Below are 24147 nucleotides of genomic sequence, written 5' to 3'. Positions count from 1 at the left end.
TGTACAAACATCTTTTGTAAAAGCCCATAGAATTTGGATCACCAAACTAACCAAAACCTTGATAAAAACTAAAATATGTACTGCGTGTTGAGAACTTGAGTATGAATTGGGAAAATCTTGTTCAAACTTAGTGAAACTTGACTCAGAGGCTTATATTGAGGTGTTAAACAAGTGTACATGCTCAGTTGACAAAAAAGATGCAAAAATTTGTTAGAAGTAAATAATCACGATTATTTACTTTTGTCCCATTTCTCAACTTTTTTGGCCAACCAAGCATACCACTAGTTTTAGCATGTTATAGTAAGCACACAAATCAAATAAATTTGGTAAGATTTGGATCATTGGAGTGAAAATTATGGCCAAATTTTTAAAGTTAGTATTTGAACAGGGATTATCCAAACTTGATGAAACTTGGCTAGGGAGCTTAAGTTGAGCTACTTAACCATTCTGTGAGAACCTTGTGGCAAAAAATTGCATAAAAATATCAGAAGTAAATAATCACGATTATTCATATCTGCTACAAAATTGGACATTTTTGCACATTTGAGTATACCCCAAGGTCAAGCATATCAAGTAGACCACACAAATCAAATTTGGTGAAATTTGGATCACAAAAGTGAGACTTAAGCCAAATGCTTGAAAACTGAGTCTGCGAACACGAAACAGTTGATAACTTGGACAAATTTTGTTCAAGCTCAGTGGAAATTGTCTAGAGACCTCAACAAGTTGAATACTTGGAAAGACAAGCTGAAAAGTGCAAAAACTTGAGAAAAGTAAATAATCACGATTATTTACTTTTGATACACAGAGACATAATTTTGGACTTTTGAGCCTGTACAGTGTTAGAACAACATAATACAAGCCACCAATCAATTTTGGGTTCAATCGGATCCAAATTAGTATATGTTCACTCAGTTTCTAGGTTGCAGATTAGTCCTCTAGATTTTTGCAAAAGTAGAATCTGAAAGTCTCAACTGTTGACTCACTTAGCTCAAATTGAAGTGATACACATAGACTAGTCACAATAATTAGCAAAAATTATACAGTCTTTGTGAAGGAATAGCTAACTTGATTAAACTGATATATGAATCAAGTTATAGATAAGGAATTGAAAGCTTGACAAGAGTTACAATCAAGTCAAGTGGAAGAAACGGATAACAAATCAATCCGACGGTAAGTACTCTATCCAGGGCTTCACAAGAGACCGCTAGTAGAGTATCCACCGAAGAGAGTGTGAATCAAGGTGATCACTTGGACACTATCTCTAAAGAAGTCTCAAACACTTTCTTAGAATCAAGATCTGAAATGTCTTCCTATTCGACTCATTTAGGAACCGGAACAACCGTGTGTTATAAGCACATACTCTTTTATAAGACTAATGGCCATGGAGCTCAGGTTTACCTGGACCCTAATGAAGAGTATGCCATTCGCATTGATGACCATGACATAGAGTTTGAAGAGGAAATCATGGCAAACAAACAAGGAAAAATATATATGTATCAAAACGGAACGCAGTATTTACAGGTCGAAAACTTGGACGTGATAGACAAATGGGGGTTAGAAGTAAATACCATAATTTCAGGTATGGTTGCAAAGGAAGGACCACCAACTTTAAAATTCGAGGGATACGATCAAGTTGATTTGAATCCTTTGAAATGGCTTATCACTGATAATCCTAGGATCGGAGTTTATTGTTGGGAGGATAGAAACGTCAAAGATCTTCTATGGATTTATCATGCCAAATTAGGACAGTTAACACCCATGAAGATCATCTATATCTTCAAAATCAAAGACAGGGGTTTAGCAGATCTACCAACCTACCTATTTAGAGATTGTTATAACAATAACTTTGTTATGATGAGTCCTGAGGAGGTAGAACAAACCGAATACCAAGGGTACTCCATAAGAGATTGGATATTGGGTCAAGGACTAGAGACTATTCCAAGAGAGGAGCTCCATGAGAGATCTTTTGAAAGCAATGTTAAAAAACCCGAAACTATCTCATCACGAAGAAAACCGGGTGACACTAAAGCCAGTCCATGGCTACATGAGTCACTAGTTCCAACATACTGATTTGAAGGACTTGAGACAGGACCAACTGCCAGGACACCGGGAGTTGAACCAAATAGACGTGTCAAACCAGCTGATTTTCAAAAATGGATCAGAAAATATAGTGGATATGGGGATCCATATGACCACTTAGTAAGCTTTAAGCAAGTGCTAAGAGCAAAACACATATTTGATTTTCATACTCAATTTGAGGGATTTGGAATGACATTAAAAGGAAAAGCACTTACATGGTTCCAAAACATTCCACCAAGGTCGATCATGGACTTAAATACATTAGCTCAAAGATTTGTAGCTGCATGTTCCAAAACGGGGATCAAACATAACACGGTAGCTCAAATCTATAGCTTCAAACAGAAACAAGGTGAGTATGTTAGGGATTGTGCAACTAGAATGAAGCAATACATTGCAAGATGCCCAGAAGTAGAAATACCTGCAGAGAAAAGATTAGTATCGTTGTTTCTAGAGGGACTGTTAAATCAAGAAATTCATGCTATATTGTATAGCAAGAAACATATGACCCTAGAAGAGTGTGTGTCAGATGCTATTGACTTAGGAGACAATTGTGATATTTTTAATGAAGAAGATGTCCCTAAGGATAATCAAAGCGAGAAAACAGCATCCACCAAACCAGCACAAGTGGGAACAGCTGTTGCAGGACCGCATACAGCCATAGAAGACATGCTAAAAAGGATGAATGAAATAATGAATAACATGCAAAAAGCACCTCTAAGGGGACCTGGGCAAGGGATACCTCAATAGGGACAACCAATCAGGTCATAGAAATGGTGTGCAATCGAGGATAAATGGACCAACATGAGACCACTGAGTGCTATTACCTACGAAAGTATGATGGAAATGTTCAATATATGCCTATGAGGCCACAAGGACAACCCATGTTTAGATATCAGCCTAATATGGCCCCAGCTCAAAGACCACCGATGGGTATGGAAAGACCTCAACCCGTGTTGGGTCAAAAACCTCCATATCTTGGACATCATGCAGTGCCTGTAAAGTACATGCATTCAAAGAAAATCATAGATGAAAAATCACTGACCAAATTGTGTCCAAACTGACAAAACCTGTCAATGTGAGAGCCAAGCTCAATCACAAACTATGGCGAGTAAACTCTAGCCACTATCCCACAAAATCATACACAAAGCAAAAGCTCAAGACACTTGCTGTGTCGAAACTGGTATGCAAGCCAAGAAGATGTCCTCAACTGCAAATGGCAACACCTGTGGGAGTATTAGACTCAACTTGTAGCTGGGAGTCAAAACTCGAAGCTCCAAATGGCCGAGCACTCACAGCTCAAGACAAAAAATGCAGAGCAAAACACGCTCACAATACACCATCCAAAAGAAAAAACACTTCACGCAAATCCTCAGTGCTATAAGCAATCGCAATCTCGATCGCACCAACGATGCGCATAAAACTGCTGGGAAAATTTCACCAGAGTTTCATCAACAATTTGGTTACAAAACTAGTAACCAAAGTGACTACATGCTCAAAACCATGAGCAACTAAAGCGCATCAAACCGCACTCCAAATGTATGCACCAATTTCCACACTTTGCATACATCATTGCAAACACCTACAAATCTAGTACACAAATACATGCTCTATCTGTGACTCCAAAAAAAAAAAACATGCTCGATGCATACATTGCCGAACTCAAACTGCAATCATATGAGTCTCCATGAGCATCAGACCAGACAAATCATACATCGTATCCTCCCACTCGTGAGCAAACTTGCAGCCAAATACAGTCTCACATCCGAGAGCAAACCATGTGTGGAATCCTCGACACACAATAAACAACTGCTGTTGCAAAAATTTTAGAGGTCAAAATCAATCCAAATGGACATCACCATTGCGTTCGGAGCGTGCCAAAACCCTAGGTTACACCCTAATCTTGCATAAGTCGCATTCCGTATGCAGAAGTTATGCAAAAAACACTATTTTAGAGTCCGAAAAATGACCTGCGGAAATAAAAATCTGCATTCTTCGTGCAAGTATGGCTGCAAAAAAGCATACACACTTGCAATACACCCTTCTCTCAAGCTTGGAAATGTCCCTCAAGCTTCCATGAGCATAGATCTGGTGGTTGCTCACCTATCTCAAGCTTCCACCGAAAGCGAGCTCACCATAGCCGAAAGCACTCCATTTGTTGTGAAGCCAAAGCTCTTATACCAATTGTGAGTACGTGAATGCGGTGCATGTGCAAAGAGAGAGAGAGAGAGAGAGAGAGAGAGAGATAGAGAGAGTACACAGGATGTAGGTGGAGCTCCCAAATCTCACTGTATGAGCACAGTGTGTGAGAATGAGTGAGGGCTCCTTATTCTTTGTATGTATAAAGAATAAGGAGATAACTGTGGGCGGCCGAATACTGGCCAACAGACACGGGCAAAGCACGATGAGGCACATTGCCTTTACCTAACATTGCTTTGATACCATTGTGAGTGCACAAATGCGGTGCATGTGCGAAGAGTGAGAAGGAGAGAGAGAGAGAGAGAGAGAGAGAGAGAGAAAGAGAGAGAGTACACAGGATGTGGGTGGAGCTCCCAAATCTCACTATATGAGCACAGTGTGTGAGAATGAGTGAGGGCTCCTTATTCTTTGTATATATAAAGAATAAGGAGATAAATGTGGGGGGCCAGATACTGGCCGCCAGACACGGGCAAAGCACGATGAGGCACACCGCCTTTACCTAACATTGTTTTGATACCATTGTGAGTGCGGGAATGCGGTGCATGTGCGAAGAGTGAGAAGGGGAAAGAGAGAGAGAGAGAGAGAGAGTACACAGGATGTGGGTGGAGCTCCCAAATCTCATTGTATGAGCACAGTGTGTGAGAATGAGTGAGGGCTCCTTATTCTTTGTATGTATAAAGAATAAGGAGATAACTATGGGCGGTCGGATACTGGCCGGCAGACACGGGCAAAGCACGATGAGGCACACCGCCTTTACCTAACACCCATAGTGTGTAAAACCACTCAAATAAAAAGAGTGAAACAGACCCTAGAGGTAGACAACATCCATTCAATGCACTGTTACTTTAGGAGAACTGTTAAAAATCAGACCATATTTATGGAATGATCCACAGAAAACTTTAGAGAAGGTGGGGATAACAAGGCTAATCATGAAAATTTTGGAAAAATTGAAACACGAAATGAATAACGAAGAGATTAGATCCGTTCCAATGAACAAAGTTGGAGAATACTACGAAGGGGAAGAAGGAAACACAACCCTTCCAGTGAGATATAATGATATAGAAACCATGCCAATAATGGATAGTGGGGCAGGCATAGCCACAGCCACGAAAGCAGTATAGAAATCATGGGGAAAATCAGCCATTAGACAAACTTGAATGAAATTGCAATTCGCTGATGGACACATCGAAAAACCCTTAGGACTGCTTGAAAAAGTGATAGTTAGTTCATGTGGAATTGATTATCAATATACTTTTTCAATAGTGGACTTTGGAAAGAAACTCAATTATGAAATCATCTTGGGAAGACCTTTCATGCGACAAGTACAACTCATCCAGAATTGCGAAAACAATTATGTGTACTTGAAGCAAGTGGGATCAATAACAAGGGTTAATCTAAAAGATCACACTTATAGAGATGTCATGAAAACGCCCATACAAGAATTTGACTCGGTCTCTTCAGCTGAAACTAAGCTTCTATCTTGGTTGAACAAAGACACACCTATTTGGATGTGTGGAGCTTCAGAAAACGGGAGCCTAAAAAGAGAAAAATGTATTTTAGAAAGGGATTGCACAGATGAAGCTTATGTACCTGAACCCTTTTTTGAGCATTTGTTTGAGCCATTTGAGTGGACTCAAATTTTAGCAACAATGGAGGTATGTGTGAATACGTCTATGCCTACTCGATTTTGCAAACAGCTATGACATAATTCCCATACAAATGATCTCAACCTTTCACATTGAAGATGCAATTCAAGAACCCAAGGACTTAATGAAAGTTCAACAAGTCTTTTTAGACCTCTACTATGATGCCAACATATGAGTTAGAAGAACATTCAGTCACCTCAGATGATTCGGGGTTGGAAAAAGAACATGTGAGAGCAAAACTACTCATGAAAGGAGGAGAGGAAAAGTTTTTTGACTTTTCAAATCAGAAATCGAGAAGACAGAAATGGTATAGAAGAAAAAGAGACACCAGGAACTTGAAACCTAAACCCATGAAACCTAAACCCATGCCATCAGTCTCTAGTAGAACACAATTTTTTATGCATATAGATGCACATGATTGTGTCAAAGACAAAATCACTGGTAGATATCCTCCAGACGAAAAGCAAGAAATATCAAAAATATTGAGAAAAACGAGAAAATGAAATTCAAGCAAAACCTAAATACCAGGACAAGGATTCAACCATGACACGAGTTGAACGAAGAAAGAAGTATCAAGAGTTGAAGAAAGCTCTAAAGGAGATGTATACCACTGAAATGGAAACCACTGAGGAGGAAGGTAAAGCTGTAATGAGTGTTCCATCCCATTACAAAAAATAAACTCTCCAAGACCGAAAGATCATAGTCGAACAACCTGTCAGTGAACTAAGAAAACAGGGCGAGTTCTACGAAGGACCTAAAAACGCAAAAAAGATAGATCTGGCCGAACAAGAAGGAGAGCCTAAACCTGCCTACATTGCAAACGACGTGACCGAAGAAGAAAAAGAGCTTTTGTTAATCTTACTGAAAGAATACCGAGATATCTTTGCTTAGTCTTATAAGGATCTCAAGGGTGTTGATCCAAAAATTTGTTAGCATATTATACCTATGAGAGATGATGCAAAACCAAGCAGATAGAGACCATACACTTATAATGAAACATTTGCCAGGAAGATCAAAGAAGAGATAAAAAAGCTAAAGGAAGCCGAATTCATTTATGAAATTGAACACACAGACTGGGTGTCTCCAATTGTGGTAGTAACCAAGAAAAATGGAAAATTAGGAGTATGTGTCAATCTCAAGAACGTGAATGGAGCTACTATTAGAGACCACTTTCCTCTTCCAATCACTGAGCATGTTTTCGAATGAATTGCAGAAAAAGAAGCTTACAAATTTTTAGATGGCTTTTTGGGATACAATCAACTTTTGGTTGATCCCAAAGATCAGCATAAAACTGCCTTTGCAACTGAATGGGGCATTTTTGCCTATCGGGTTATGCCTTTTGGGCTAACTAATGATCATGCCACCTTTCAAAGATTGATGAGCCATGCTTTTAAGGAGTACCTTTGGAATTTCTTGGAAGTATATATGGATGATCTATGTGTACATTCATCAATCCAGCCTGATCATTTTAAACACCTCAAAAAGGTATTCGAAAAATGTAGACTTTATAGGATTTGCTTAAATCCTGAAAAGTGCACATTTATAGGAAGACAAGAAAAAATTATTGGACATATAGTGTCTAAAAATGGCATAGCTACTGATATGGATAAAATTCATGTTATTGTTGAATTGCCTAGACCGACAACAGTCAAAGGGGTTCAAGCTTTCATGGGACATTATGGATATTACAGACGATTCATTTATATGTACACTATAATTTCTAAACCCATGTACAGATTGATGACACTCTTTGAATGGACTGATGAGTGTGAAGAATCCTTCATGAAGCTTAAGCAAGCTCTTACTTTAGCCGCAATAATGAAAGCGCCAAATTGGAATAAGATCTTTCACATACATGTAGATGCTTCCAATTTTGCCATTGGATGTATACTAACTCAACCAGGAGACGAAAAAATTGATTTTCCTATTTCTTATGCTAGTAGACAGTTGAATATGGCAGAGAAAAACTATACAATCACCAAAAGGGAAGGATTAAGAATGATCTATGCCGTAAAAAAGTATAGACATTACCTATTAGCTAACAACTTTGTGTTCTTTGTGGACCACCAAGCCTTATTGTACTTGGCCAACAAGCCATGCAACACAGGAAGAATAGTGAGATGGTTCATCATTCTTTTGGAATTTGATTTCACTATAGTTGTGAAAAAGGGCACCACTCACCAAAGAGCAGATCATCTATCAAGGATTGTTTTAGGCAAACCACCAAGGGGAGTAGACAATGATCTACCAGATGCATATCTGTTCTTCGTGGAAATGATACCTCGATGGTCGGAAAATATGGTATCATTGATGACCATAGCTCAAGTGGATTCGCAACTACCACTTCCTATTACAACCGGATTAATTGAGCAATCAGCTATGTATCAATTACTAGCTAGACGGCTATACAAAAGAAATCGAGATGGAATATTACTTTTGTATATTAATCCTGAAGAGAAAACCCAACACCTAAGTCAAGCACATACTACCATAGTGGGACTTCACTTTACGAAAGACCAAACTATGCAACAGATCTTGAGACTTGGAGTATTTTGGCCAACCCTGAGGAGTGATGTTCACTCATTTGTTAAAAAATGTCCTCAATGCCAGAAACAAGCACCCATACCTCATGTGACATTGTTCCAAATACCACTCGTTCCTAAGTGGAGTAACTATCTAGTTACTTACTTATCAAGCCGAACATTTCCTGAGGATATGAGTAAGTGTCACCAAAGAGCAATTGAAACTGAAGCAAGAGACTATGCTCTTATTGGAAACCAATTGTATCGAAGAGGAAAGGATCAACAACTGTGTCTTTGTGCAAATGAAGATGAATATATTTCCATTATAGAACAAGCACATGCTGGATTAGCTAGAGGTCACTTTTCTAGTGAAACCATCGTAAGAGCAATCTTGATGGCAGGCATATGGGGGCCAACACTTTTTGCAGATGCCAAGGAATATGTTCGAAGGTGTGATGCATGTCAATGAGTAAAAATGCCAACCCGTGTAGATAGCATGCCCTTAAGACCAATGATGGGAGCTAGAGCTTTTGCAAAATGGGTATAGACTTTGTTGGGCCAATACAACCACCTGCTTATATAACCCAAGCTCAATATATCATTGTAGGTACGGACTATTAGACCAAGTGGACAGAGGCTAAGGCAACCCAAAAGAATGATGCCACAACCACAGCCGCATTCTTGTATAAGTGTTCACAAGATATGGATTGCCAATAGAAATTTTCAATGATAAGGGAACTCATTTCCTCAATGAGGTAATTGAGTATCTGCTTAATGAATTTATGGTCATCCATAACAAATCAGCTCCCTATCACCCACAAGCAAATGGACAAGTTGAGCACACGAATAAAATTCTCAGCTCAACTAAAGTGGTTAGTTCAGGACGGACTGATTGGGAAATGAATCTCCATGCCACTCTATGGGCTTATAGAGTTTTTTTCAAGACTACTTTAAATGCTACACCCTTTAACCTTGTTTATGGTCTTGATACCATACTGCCAATAGAATTTCTATTGCCGACATTGAGGGTAGCTAAGGATCTTGAGTGGACTGGACATGAATTGTCAGAGAGGCTTGAAGATTTGGAAAAGCTTGACGAGCAAAGACTAACAGTTGTAGCTCACATCTATGCACAAAAGCAAAAACAAAAACAGTTTTTTGATTCCCATCTAGTCACAAAAATCTTCAAAAAAGGGGACTTAGTTTTAGTCTACTCCCTTAAACAACACATTCCCAAGTTTAAGAAAAAGGAAAACGGACCGTTTATCATTAAAGACGTATCTCCGAGTGGACCAGTCAAGTTGTCCACCCTAGAGGGTGAACCAATGGCTAATTGGATTAGTGGATGCCGTTTAAAGATGTACAATTTGCCACTAACCAATGAATTGCTAGGAAAGATGCATGTAGCAAAACAGAGAAAGATGAAAAGACAGCAGGTCATTGATGAAGCCCAAGAGGAAGCTCGGCTTCAAGTACTCAAAAGAAAAGTTGCTCTCAACAATCAACAAATACCTATTCTCATCAACACTCTATAACTAGATGAACGGCTATGGGAATTACAGAAGGATGCAGTGTCAACCGATGATGAATGGTTAGATGGAATGGACCTTCGCATCAAAGTACAACTGAACAATCATAGCACAAATGCATTGGTCGATACAAGAGCTTGAATAAATGCAATCAGTTATTCCACGTACAAGAAAGCAACGGATCAGTCTTTGACATCAAGAATATTGGCTATTAAAGGATGCAACAAGAACCCAACAAGAGCACTGGGAGTAATCAACTTAAATGTGGTAGTACATGGATGTTCATGCCCTCATCACTTTGTATGCTTACCAGATAAACACATGAATGAAACAATGATTCTTGGAATCTCATGGATGCGGACATACAAAGCAATACCAGATTGGGATACCAATCGACTCAAGCTATCACCTAAAGGCGGACAACTCATTGTTCCAACTGCACCAAGCAAAGAAGAATGGAAAAGAGATTACCAGCAGAACAAAACACAAAGCAATCAATCTTATCCATCCTATAGACAAGCAAATGCTACATGTAGCATGCAAGGAGTCGGGCATATCTGGGTACCAAAAGCACAACTCAAGGACAAGCCGTTTCAAATTTGGGTGTCCAAAACATCATCCACTGTACCAAAGAAGGTTCTAAGGTTCAAAACACAAAGAAGAGCATCTTCGAGCAGGGAACCTAAAACAAGATGGATTTGGAGGAAAAAGGAGCACTTATCTTCTCCACAAACTGTAAAACAGATGACGCAGTGGAGAGTTAAGTCTCAAACCACTCAACCACAACAATTCATCAAAGAAGAACCAAGATACAAATGGCGAGTTAAAGCTCAACAACCATCATCATTGATACCAACAGCTCAGGAAATCAGTGTACCAAAGCATCCTGACGGTACAATAAAGCAAAGAGCACACAAGCTTCAAGATTTGCTCTTTAGGAAACAACAAAAGAAAACCTCGTCCTCACAAACCCTTGAGTTAATTACTCAAGACCCAACTCTTGCACAACATAATGGTTTGAATTGCATTGATCTTTGAAGCGTGATAGAGCCAACCAAGGCTATTCATATACACAATTATTCAACCCATGCACATAGTAATCCAAAAGTACGCCATCTAGGAGGGGTAAAGGGAACTAAGTATTTAAGGGCAATGTTTGAAGAGAAAGGAAAAAGTTGGATGTTAACGTGTGATTTTTTGCAAAATTACCGAATAATGCCCTTACAAAATCATCAACGAGGAAAATATAACTGATGAGATCTCCCCGATGAGTGTAAATAGTGTACATAATATCAAAAAATAGCCTTTTTTTCTTATTTTCATCATTTTTCTAGATATTGGGACATAAGAATGGGGAAATCCACCAAAAAACAATAAGGCAATGTTTTCCAATGAATTTTCTTGATTTTTCACTTTGCTTTTTCAACGCATTTTATTATTTTCTTTTATTTTTTCAATAAACATGTCAAAAATTAATAATAAATAGCAATGAGCTCAGATGGGGAAACTGAAGATACACTGATGATTAGAAGGACAAGGCGGACAGGCATAAGAAATTTCAATCGATTCAACAGATGGAAGTGGGAAGCTTACATAGGCCACCAAGCCTACTTTCGCAAATTCTTGCAGGATGGGCTAACGGAATCCGATTGAATAAATTTTTGAGTCTAAAATAGATTTCACGGCCTAGTAGGACTAACAGGGGAAGTTGAGAAAAAAACAGTTTGGAAAGTCCGAGTATAGATATCCGAGGTAGCCCAAAATCACCTCATTTCCACTAGTCACTCTTGGAGGAGAGAGGTTTTTGCCTTCTTCGCGCACGATTTCCGGAGTCTACAGTCGTCCATTTACAGCGCCGTCTCACACGAGACATGAGGGATAAGTTCTAAGCTTATCAATGAACAATTCTATATGGACGGATAGCAAGTCTACGCTCAAGAAAAAAACCCTAGAAACCCAATTGTGCACGAAGTCCTACGACACAAAATTGACCATAGCAGCCTGTCAGCTCAACCGAATTGGACGAGCCTTGAGTTGTAGCATGCCCCTATATAATAGAACACTTCCATATCACCAGATAACCATTTGGAAGAGGTCGGGGGGTCCCAAGTAGATAATCAAGGTTTTTGTAAAAAGTGAGAATTGATTCTGACTCCACAAGCAGCTTGTGAACTGGGTCTATACACAATGTACCTAGATGGTTTCATGGAAACAGTCAAGGCAAGCTCTCGAACATTAGAAAATAGCTCGAAGGCTACAAAGCATCAAATTTGACATATGAAGTCAAAGTAACTCCGACTGGGCTAAAACTGGATGGGTAGCATCAGGACTATGTAGCGGACAAGTCCATAGCTTCAAAAGTGACTAACCAACTCCACATGCCATCTAGTCACAAAAACCGGTGATTTCAGAGTCGACAAGAGCACGAAGTGATGCCGACACGACCGAACTTTACCAAATTTGTTTTAGGACTTGTTTTAGATGTATTAAATATGGTTAGGTCATCAAATTGTCAATTCTTGCAAAAAAAAGTGACTACTGTAAATAATCATGATTATTTACTTTTGTGCTTGTTTGGCTGGAAAATGATCTCTTCACTTCACCTATCACTTGTACACATCTATTACATGTCACATGTCAAGTATGAGCCAAAATGATCAAGAAAAACTCTATATTTGTGAAAAAAAAATCAACAAAGTCTTTTTAATTCAATTTTGAGCAAACTGTCACATTTTTTGATCCAAATCACCCCTTATCTCACACACAGACTCTACATCATGCTTAGAACCACGTTGCAACAAAAAAAGTACAAATTGATGAAGAAGTTAATAATCGCGATTATTTACTTTTTTGCCAAAATGGATGCAATTTGCAACTTTGATCTTATGGGACCAAAGAACATGATGTCCCAAGCCCACCAATCAAGTTTGAGCAAGTTTGGATCTCAAAAACTCAAAATCTCTGTATATCTACTGTTTCAGAGTCTGAAGGCCTCAATCTAACACCATTTCCACCCAGTGCACTCAAATGAGCCCACACTTCACTCAGAGCACCTAAATGCCATATGTTTCAAGCCTATGATGTCAAAAATACAAAAAGTTGGAAAAAATCTCCAGCTATAAATAATCGCGATTATTTACTTTTGTTGCAATTTTTTGCCTGAACTGTATGATTTTGATCTCTACCTGTTTTATGCATCTATGCATGCTCCAAAATTGATTTGAAGAAAAATGGACATCATTTGTTAGCAATTCAGAATCAGGGCATTTCAGAGTAGAATTTGCAGAATTCTCTAAGTTTGACATTGTATTTACTTAACAGGAGCAATGCAAGCGGCCGAGAAGGAAAAGAAAAGGGCATCCCAGAAAGAAAAGTTGCAAGAGTTGCCACCATACCAATTAGATCCAAGCTCAATGAAGACAGCAAAGGTAACTTACTTGTCTAAACAACAGTCGAAGAAAACAACACCATGGTTTTTGCTGGTAGATTCAAGAGAGAAGAAGGACACCATGCCGAATTGCAAATGCTCAAAGGAGGTATATGATGTCGTGGCAAAGCCAGACACCAAGGAAGCCAACAGAAGGCTATGCCTAAGAGGTTTCTACGACCAAGAACCATGCGGCGTGGATTTCCACAAGGCATATGAATTACTATTCTCAATCAAGGAAGATGGTCAAACAAGATGAAGGCATCATGCTCCCTTACCTTTCCCCAAGCATAGAAGAGAGATGGTCCTTTGCAATGAGCATCCTCTTTTGGAGCTTTGATGGTGGAACCCCTAGGAGTCTCATTGCGAGCATTTTTCTTGGGCCAAGAACGATAGCCATGTCCTTGCTCCCCACACTTAAAACACTTATGGTCCTTGAAAAAAGCTTCAAGCTCTTCATGAGAGAGTTTGTTTTTACCTTTGTAAACTCCCTTCTCCTTGGACCTATTGTTGTTGTTGTAGGAAGTACCTTGGGAAGCATTTTGGGCATTGGTTTTCCCCTTTGCATCATTTTTGTCTTTGTTTTCCATGGGTTTGACATTCCGTCTGGCTCCTTGTTGGAAATTGATGCGGGAAGCAACCATGGTGTGGTGGATTACTTCGGTGATAGAACTAGGCCGTTGGGAGTTGACATGCTCGGCCAATTCTTTAGGTAATCCTGCACAAAATTGTTGATTTTGCTCGGTGAAGTCTATCTTTTGGAAGACAGTAGCCTTGAGATGTAAATTCCAAAACTTGTCCACATATTTGTGAATAGACTCATGTGAGAGAAGCTTCAAACTGTGCCATTCGATAAGTACTTTGTCCTTTGCATCGCCTGCAAGGAATTGCTTCATGATGGAAACTCGTAGAGTTTTCCATGTCTTTGGGGCTTCACCGTTGCCACGAAGGCTAGCCCACCATTGATGAGCTGATTTCTGGAAGTGCATAGCTACGTGGCATAGCTTGGAGGACTCCATGAAGCCCTTGTCTCCAAAGGCCGCATCAAGTTGTTGGATGAAGGCCAATACTCTGTTGGTGGCACCAAAGGTGCCATCATAGGTGAGAAAAGAGATACTCTTTCCTCCCTCTTTGAACTTCTTGAGCTTTTGTGATCTTCGCCATGCAGGGTATGATTTGTGATGTCCTTCCCTCTTTTATTCTCTAGGATAATAGCCATAGCTTTCGTCGAGAGAGGAGTGTTACCATATACATGTGGTAGTGACGTGTGTGAACACACTAGGACCGTCGGGGCATTTTTTCCCTCTTTAGGAGGTTTTTTCCCCCGAGCGTTGTATATACGCCCATCACTCTAGGGCTATCTATCTTTCCATTGCACACTAGGTAACACACTCTCTATTGTGTGCCTTGAGCTTCCTTCGTCTTCTCCAAGTTGTGTGTGTTTCTCTGCAACCCTAATTCCAATAATTGGTATCAGAGCAGGTTGCGTCCTCCCGGGCTCAGTGGCAAGCTGCTCCAACACACGCCTACTCACTTTCTCCGATTTCTGTGAGCCTTGGCAAGCATTCGCAGGTCAACAAAAATTTTGGGTGAGCTCGTAGATCTCAGTCTGCTCAGATTTTTTATTCGGGCTCATTTCGGCCTCAGTTTCCACTACAAACAGTACTGCACAAGCTATTTCGTCATTTTGTGCAGAAATTCAGTCAATGCTGTTTTTTGCCTAACAGGTGCCTAACAATCTTCTACGGTTTGTGCTATATAGCACGTGTTGTTCCCGCTTCATTTCTCCTCTTTTCGGGCAGTTTTCACATCGTATGTAGCATTTACCATGGCTGACAACAACACAGATGTGTTCAAGATGTTTGCTACTGAGGACAGATTGGATGGGGACAATTACCCTATGTGGGCTTACACGATGCAACATGTTCTCGTGTCAAAGGGCGTCTGGAATATTGTGCAGGGCATTGATGTACGTTCTTGTTCTAAGGATGCAGGCGATGTTGAGGATGTTGCAGGTCTTGCTGCAAGAATTGCTGCTATTAGAGTTGTTTTGCCTATGGCAGAACAATCTTGTTGGGATATAAAGGATGCACAGGCTCATGCATTGATTGCGTTGTCTGTGAAGCGCACCATTGTTCCTCACATTCGTTTAGCAAAATGTGCAAAACAGGCTTGGGATATTCTAGCAGGTCTTTATGCAAGCCGCAATGAGGCTAAAATTGCTTTGCTGCATAAAGAGTTGGAGTCGAAGATTATGCATGAGGAAGATGATATGGACACTTTCCTTGCTCGTGTCAAGGATATCAATGAGCAACTTATTTCTGCAGGTGAAGTCATTTCAGACAGTTCCCTTGTGCAGACTGTTCTTGATGCCTTACCAGATTCTTATGAGACTTTTGCTAGTACTTGGAGACTTATGACCCAAGGAAATCCTGAAGTTGTCAAGTTTGATGCATTATGCACATTGCTGTTGCAAGAGTCACTTTCCAGAAAAAACAGGACTAGGTAGCGTGCAGTTGAACAGGCTTTTATTGCTTCTCAAAGAAAGGGTGGTAACAGCAATGCAGCCACTTCTTATGGTTCTGCTGCGAGTGGCAAAAATTCTGTTCCTAATGCTTCTGCTGGTAGCAATTCGTCTGAAAATTTTGGTGATAAGGGCCAAAAGAAGATGCGTTGCCATTATTGTAGAGCTAATGATCATTTGATCAAGCAGTGTCCTAAGTTGAAGGCCAAAGAGGCTAAGAAGAAAGAGGGTGGTTCCACTGCAAATGATGGTTCCACTACAAATGCAGTCATTGTTGAGTCTTCTATAAAAGGATACTGTGATGTTGATGTTGATGCAAAATGGGTTTTTAGTACAGAGTGCACTTATAATATTGATGTCCATGATGTCTGCTTGTTAGTTGCTGCAGATTCACATGTGTGGTATTTCAACAGCGGTGCTACGAAGCACATTACCTCACATCGTGAATTGTTCACCTCTCTTGAGTTTGTCCGTCATGGGAATTCAGTCACTTGTGCCAACAATGCCTCTTATCTGGTTCAAGGGGTTGGAAAGATTGTGCTTATTGCTACAAGTGGCAGTTCTTTCACACTTGTTGATGCACTTTATATACCTAGGATCAAGAAGAATCTTTTGTCTGTATCCGCACTTGCTAGACTTGGACTTGTAGTCAAATTTGTGGATGACGGATGTACAGTTCATGATCTTAGTTTTGGTGATGAAATTGTTGCATCTGGCCTTTTGTGCCATGGGATATATAAGCTCACTTTGTATGACAAGTGTGGACAAAATTTTGCAAATGCAGTTGCAGATTCAAGGGCTATTTCAGATGAAAAACTTTGGCATGCAAGTTTTGGGCATCTGAATTTTGCCAGTTTGCTGCGTTTGCAGAAATGTGATATGGTTGCTTCTTTGCCGCCTCTTGAAGCACCTATCAAATATGTTTGTGAAGGCTGTATTTTGGGTAAAATGCAGCGTTCTAAGTTTCCAAAGGATGTTTCAGTTAGGGCCACATGCAGGTTGCAGCTTGTGCATAGTGATGTTTGTGGGCCCATACAAACTCCGTCCTTGGGCAATTACCTGTACTTCGTGAATTTCATCGATGATTACTCCAGGCATGCATGGGTATTTCCGCTTAAAGCGAAGTCCAAAGTTTTTATGTGCTTCAAACAATTTATGGCAATGTACTATGGGCACCCTCCGTTCCGATCGAGGGGGGGAGTATATGTCTCATGAATTGAATGCATTTCTGGCTAGTCGTGGGATAAAACACCAATGTACAGTGCCATATACGCCTCAGCAAAATGGTGTTGCTGAGAGGAAAAAAAGGTCTCTTACGGAATTGGCAAGATGTATAGTGAAGAGTCAAGCTTTACCACATTCTTTTTGGCTCAAGGCTGTCATGTGTGTCACTTATGTACTCAAGAGGTATCTTATGAAAGCGTTGTAGTCTATGATTCCATATGAAGCATGGCATGTTAGAAAGCCATCTGTTGAGAACATGCATGTTTTTGGCTGTTTGGCTTATGGTTTAGTGCCACAAGTGCAGCGCAGAAAATTGGATGATAAGGCTGTCAAATGTATTTTTGTTGGTTATAGTGCTAAAAGAAAAGGTTACAAGTTGTATCATCCGCAAACAAAGTGTATTATGATTTCACGAGATGTAGTGTTTGTGGAAGATTCTGTTCAGCCCTTGCTGTCATGTACTAGAGACAGTAATGTAAGCTCACAAGACATTTATGACATTGTTGCCTCTTTTCAGTGGTGGAAGTTCGAATGTAAATTCCAATGAGGCAAATGTACAGTCTATGGGGGTTTTTGAAAATGTTATAGATCAACCTATTACTGATGTAGACGTACATGATGTACTTGATGAGGAAAGTGTTGAAAATGAGCAGCTAGAGGTATGCCAAAATGGCTGGTGCACACTTTGCGTGACAGTAAATTGGATGCATCTTTGTCTAGTCATACTCGTTCAGGCTCTCGCCATGCATCTTATGCATCAGATTGTTATGCTTTGTATATGTCTAGCTTACATGATGTTGAGGAACCTATATCTTTTGATGAAGCACAAAATTAAAAAAATTGGATGGCTGCCATGCAATTAGAATATGATACACTTATGGAAAATGACACATAGACTTTATGTGATTTGCCTCCTCTCAAAAAGGCCATTGGTACGAAGTGGGTTTACAAGTTGAAACGCAAGCCGGATGGTGATATCGATCGCCATAAGGCTCGACTTGTTGCAAAGGGTTATGCACAGCAAAAAGGCATAGATTATGAAGAGACTTTTTCTCTCGCTTGTCGTAGACTACTGTGCATTTTCTATGTGCATTGGCATCTCATTTTGGTTGGGATGTACATCAATCAGACATTGTTACTGCTTTCTTGAATGTTGACATATTTGAGGAAGTTTATGTAAGGCAACCTCGCGGTTTTGTCAAGAAAGAACAAGAGGACAAAGTGTGCAAATGTAACAAGGCTTTGTATGGGTTGAAGCAATCTCCTCGTGCTTGGTATGAGAAATCTGACACTCATTCGGTCAAACAAGGCTTTCGTAATAGTCCAACAGAAAGCACATTGTATGTAAAGCATGACGGTGATGTACTTCTCATTGTGTTTCTTTATGTAGATGATTTGCTGATCACTGGACCAAATGAGAGACATATTGCTGAATTTAAGGCTGATTTGAATGCTACTTTCAAGATGAAAGATTTGGGGTTGTTGCATCATTACTTGGGCATACAATCTAAGCAGTGTGATGGTGGTATTGCCTTGTGTCAGAAAAGTTACATAGAGACATTGCTATGTAAGTTTGGACTTGAGGATTGCAAACCTATTGCCACTCCCATGGACACAGGTTTGAAATTGAGTCTACATGATGCTGGTGATCCTGCAGATGTCACTCTTTACCAAACTGTTGTTGGATGCCTCATTTATGTATGCAACACGAGGTGAGATATTCAATTTGCAGTCTCACAGGTCAGCAGATTTATGCATAGACCAAGGTCTAAGCATTGGTAGGCTGTCAAGAGGATTTTTGGCTACCTTAGTGGCACTTTACATCTTGGCTTGTTTTATCCCAAGGGGGGATCATTGCCGCCAGACGTACATGCTTTTTTGGACTCATATTGGGTTGGTTGTTTTGACACATGAGTGTCCACAAGTGGTTTTTGTTTCATGCTTGGCAGCTCATGCATATCATGGTTGAGCAAGAAGCAACCTACTGTGGCCGCTTCGAGTTGTGAGGCTGAGTACAGGGGAGTCTTCACAGCTACGATTGAGTGTGTATGGATCAGATGCCTTATGGGTGATTTGGGTGTTGGATAGGACATTGCCAACACTATCTACACTGACAGTCAGAGCGCATTGGAAGTTGCGAGGAGCCCAGTTTTTCATGCTCGCCCAAAGCACATTGAGGTGCATTACCACTATGTCAGGGAGAGGCTCTCAGCAGGAGAGATCAGCTTGGCTTATGTGCCAACACAGAACAGCCTTGCAGACTTTTTCACAAAGGCATTGTCTCGTGAGAAGCTTGAAGCTTTTCGAAAAGCTTTGGGCTTACTCCCCTTTGTGGACTGATCATGTCCTCAGGGCATGGCACTTCCCTTTACTCATGTGCCAGCTCTCCTTCACTGCATCACTCCAGGGGGTATTTGTTACCATATACATGTGGTAGTGATGTGTGTGAACACACTAGGACCGTCAGGACATTTTTTTCTTCTTTAGGAGGTTTTTTTCCCGAGCATTGTACATACGCCCATCACTCTAGGGCTATCTATCTTTCCATTGCACACTAAGTAACACACTTTCTATTGTGTGCCTTTAGCTTCCTTCGTCTTCTCCAAGCTGTGTGCGTTTCTTTGCAACCCTAATTCCAATAAGGAGGAAGGTGAAGAAGAAGGAGAAGAGGGTGACCTCTTTCTTGACCTTTTCTTCCTTTGTTTCCTCTCTACCCTTTCGGAGTGACGAGGAGAAGGACTGTGTGTTGACGGTTTCCTCATGGGAGGAATTGGCGATCGTGTAGACCATCGTCTTCATGGAGCCACATCTTTAGAGAAACTTATGGATTCATTACTTTCTTATTTTTGGATTCCTCCTCTCGTACGGGAGAGAATCTTATTTTGGGGGTCTCATTAACAGGCCTCCTAAGCTCTCTCTCCACTTGGAGAAGAAGGGAAATCCCATAAGCACGAAGTTGTTGAGTAGCTTCCGCTTGCAAAGTAGGGTTGCCCATAGCTTGATGCAACCTAGTAACAAGATAATTGATAAACATGGGGGCATCATCTTCTTCCCTTCATGTGCAAAATCAAAGTTATCAATGTTCATTCTACTCTCTTGCTTATTGTCAGCCATGCTAATTATACTTATGTGTTTACTTAGTGTATTCTTTGGCAACTCAAAACCTTAGTTGCTACTCCACTTAGCCTTTGAAAATAAGCACTTAAGTATCTACACCCACTGCTCGAATTGGTTAATTATAGAGAGTAGTGGGGTGGATCTAACATAGCAGAATTGTTGAGAAATAGCGCCTTTCGGACTTCTTATGGCTCAATAATGGTAAAGCAGTAGGCAAGTCTAAAAAGACCCCATTATTAAAACCAAAGCTCCCGAGGTGTGCACCATATCCCACATAACGGGCTCAACGAAATCGATAATAGATCCCCAATCCTACTTACCCTAATATAATTAACAAAATCAACCATTAATAGGCTACTTAAGGACCTCTCTTCTTAAGCAAGAAAAGAGAAATCAAATACTCTGATACCAATGTAATAAAAATGGCCTATGAACTTTGAGAATAGCGGAATTAAGAGAATTAGAGTGAGCATTTTTTTGAGATTACTTTGAGAACATAAAGGGCGAACTTGATTGATGGTAGCAACATGAACATAGTACTTAATTAACTTGGCATGAACAATACTTTTGCAAGAGAGAGAGTATTAAAGAACATGACAATAGTTGAGAACCGGATTACTTGGAGCCGGTCTCCCCTCCAAAAGGCGTTTGTATTATAGATTCTCCCATCAAGAGAGACTTATTACAATACAATCTTTGTGTTCCTTCTGACCTTGGTGATGCTATGAAGATGGAAAGCTTCATGCAACACGAGCTTAACATAAACTTTACAAAAAACATTAACTATCCCAAGCCTTGGTTCCAAGGCCTGAAACACCTTTGAAGGTGGAGAGAGCTAGTGGGAAATGAGAGTAAGAAAGAAGAAGAAGAATCATCCATAGGAGAAAGAAATAGTTCCTCACTTATCATCACTCTTTTTGCTTAGCATAGCATAATAGCATAGTAAAGAAGATGGCAAGCTTAAGCATTGAAGCATGGCTCTTGGTTGGACTTGCATTCCATAGCCAAGAGTGTTAGTGTAGGCTCTCCACTTCTCAACAAGCTTGGAGAAGGAGATGAAGGTCTTACACTTTGCACTCCACACAATGAGAGAATGTGTATGTGTGTGTGTGGGGGGGGGGGGGGGGGGGGGGGGAGGGGGGGGGGGGGGAGAGGGAGTATCTCCCCTCTCATGCTTGGTCCACACCTCTCTCTCTCTCTCTCTCTCTCTCTCTCTCTCTCTCTCTCTCTCTCTCTTTATTTTATTATTTCATTTGGACATGTGTACTCTTCTTTCTCTTTGAGAGAAAGAACTTAATTATTTATTTTTTATGTATCTAAATTCTCATTGGACCCTTTTAAAACCTAACCAATAGCATTCAAGCACATCATGAGGGCCACATGTGGATGATCATTTGAACATGTCTTTTATGTTTATTAAATCATTTGGTTGAATTGAATACTTCAAGGACTTAGTCGATCAAGCATGGAAAAGTTGATGCCTCTTAAGAGTTATCTTCAAATTGAATACTTCAAGAACCTTAGTCAGTAAAGCATGTGAGAAACACCTCAAGCTTTTGAGTAAGGTTCCCACTAACACTTATCAAGCAAACAAGCACCTCATGCTTGAGTAAGATTCCTACCTCAAAGTCGGCCCTAACTTGCCTAACGTCAAAGGATTTTTGAATACCAACTTTTGGAGGCCTTTAATGAATCTAACCCTACGTCCTTTAAACTTCATTCAATAGCATTGCTCTTTAACATATCATCTCTCATTTAGACCTCTTTTAACCTTGGCCCCGTGTTGAGACAGATCCATAAGCACATGTCCATATTCTAACCCTTGTTCCCGTTTATTCTCCCACATTCAATGATCAGTTTAATATAAGAAAATCATTTGGGTTGATTAGATATTAGATTTTGGCAGTTGGACCCTCCAGGAGCACCTAAGGTTCTACCAATATTGAGCTATCACGAAGTTTGAATGGATTTTGCTTACTAAAATCGAGCAATGTTATGACTTACCTCTCTATTCTGAATAATTAATAAAGTTTAAACCAAGGATATGTAAAATCCATAAGAGCTTTTGCTTGATTCTCAAGGGAAAAATAGCTGGCTTTACACTAAGTAATCATTTTGTACAAACAAATTCTTGATTCACAAAGTACATCACCAAGGAGATAGAAATTGATTTCACTAGTCTCGACTTAGTAAATGATAGTGCTACTCCTGATGGAGTATGGATAGTTCGAGTAATTTGCTGACAAGATTAAAGAATCTATATCTAAGCCTGATTTGCAAAATGTGGTGCAATTGTAGCTTCAAATGCATAAGTTGATTGCAAAGAGAATTCTGCAACAAAATATCTCAAAGAGATTTTCAAGAGAGGAAATTCGATTGAGCAAAAGCAACATTCAACTGAAAAAAGACGAAGGAACCCTCAAAGTGAGGAAAGGGAAAGAAAAAAGAACAAGGTTACACGAGCAATCTCTCGTAAGCAATATGGAAAGGCAACACTCTCATTACATGGTTGGGCTAAGCAGATGTACACAAATGTCTTTGACAACTTTACCCAACTAGTGTTGCCCCAAAAAATCATTCTATCAAAGAGAAGCTCCGTAATCCACAATGCATGAGATTCCTTTTCAGCTCATTAAGGAATGCACCTCATTTCACTGCATGCTAGCTGAAACATACCTTGATTATCTGGCAAGGCTGTTAAATGCTTCAGAATCTTGCATTGCAAAGAATTGCTACTCCATATATCACTTAGCTAATTGTGGTTGGGGTGCCGTTCAACCCTTAAATTAGAAATATTCATGCAATGCGATGAAACAACACACCATATTAGGTTGACTATTTTTGCGTTACTCTGGTTCTTCAAACCGTTTCTTGAACATAAGAGCAGTTGCTTCCACCTTCTCCACACTATTGCATGGGATGGTTCAAGAAACTCAGATTTGAAGGGAGACGATATAAGTGTACTGAACATTTTCAGACAAACCGCATCTCAAGGGGAAGGGAGAAAAATTCAGAGAACCCTGCATCTATAAACGTCATGGGTCTTAGGAAGAAAGACTACCATCTTAAGGTGCTTCCTTACTGTTGTTCCTTGTGTCCAAGTGGATACATGGACTGCCAACTGCCAAACGCCCAACATGAGGACTACCTCAAGAGTACCATTTGTTAAGGCTTCTTCACCTTATTATCCCCTCTTCGATAGGGGAGGACTATCAATCACTAGTCACAGAAGCAGCATGAAGAGGAGTCGCACAGATCCATAACAAGACAAGCTACCTACTGATAGTTTAGACAAATTCAGAACATACCAGATACATCGTCTCCTGCAGTCCTCAACTTGTGTCTGCCTGGCCTAAAGCAGCTACAATGCACCCCTTTCTATTTTCCTCCTGCAAAGAGTAAGCATGCGCTTCGGAACTATGGCTATCAGTGCATGCTTTTACTGGATGACCTCTCCCCTACATTTATCAATGACACGAGGTGGTATGTGTTGAATTACACATTGATAAAATTACACGTTTAAGTTAAGGTGTAATTAACCGAGGCAAACATACCAAAATTCTGTCGTCAAAATAGAATTGTCATACTGCAAGTTAACTTCTTGTATCACCCCATCTATGTGAACAAACTAAACACCAGTATTCAAGAATTGTGCCACAGCATAAAGCTCTCACAAGGAACATGCAGGACTACAAATCACCCTAGAAGGACCTGACTGCCTTCATGGCGTTGACTTCTCGTGCCAAAATATCAGGCCTCACGTCAGAGACATTCAATTCCTTCGTGTACTTAAATACTCCAATTGTCTCGTGCAGCAGAGAACAGATACAGTAGTTTTAACAGCAGACATCCCGCTTTGCCTTCTACTCATGCCTAATAT

The sequence above is a fragment of the Adiantum capillus-veneris genome, chromosome 2 (assembly GCF_014529385.1).
Source record: "Adiantum capillus-veneris isolate H3 chromosome 2, ASM1452938v2, whole genome shotgun sequence".
Taxonomy (NCBI): Eukaryota; Viridiplantae; Streptophyta; class Polypodiopsida; order Polypodiales; family Pteridaceae; genus Adiantum; species Adiantum capillus-veneris.
The sequence above is the reverse complement of the archived record's forward strand: the minus strand, read 5'-3'. Positions refer to the sequence as shown.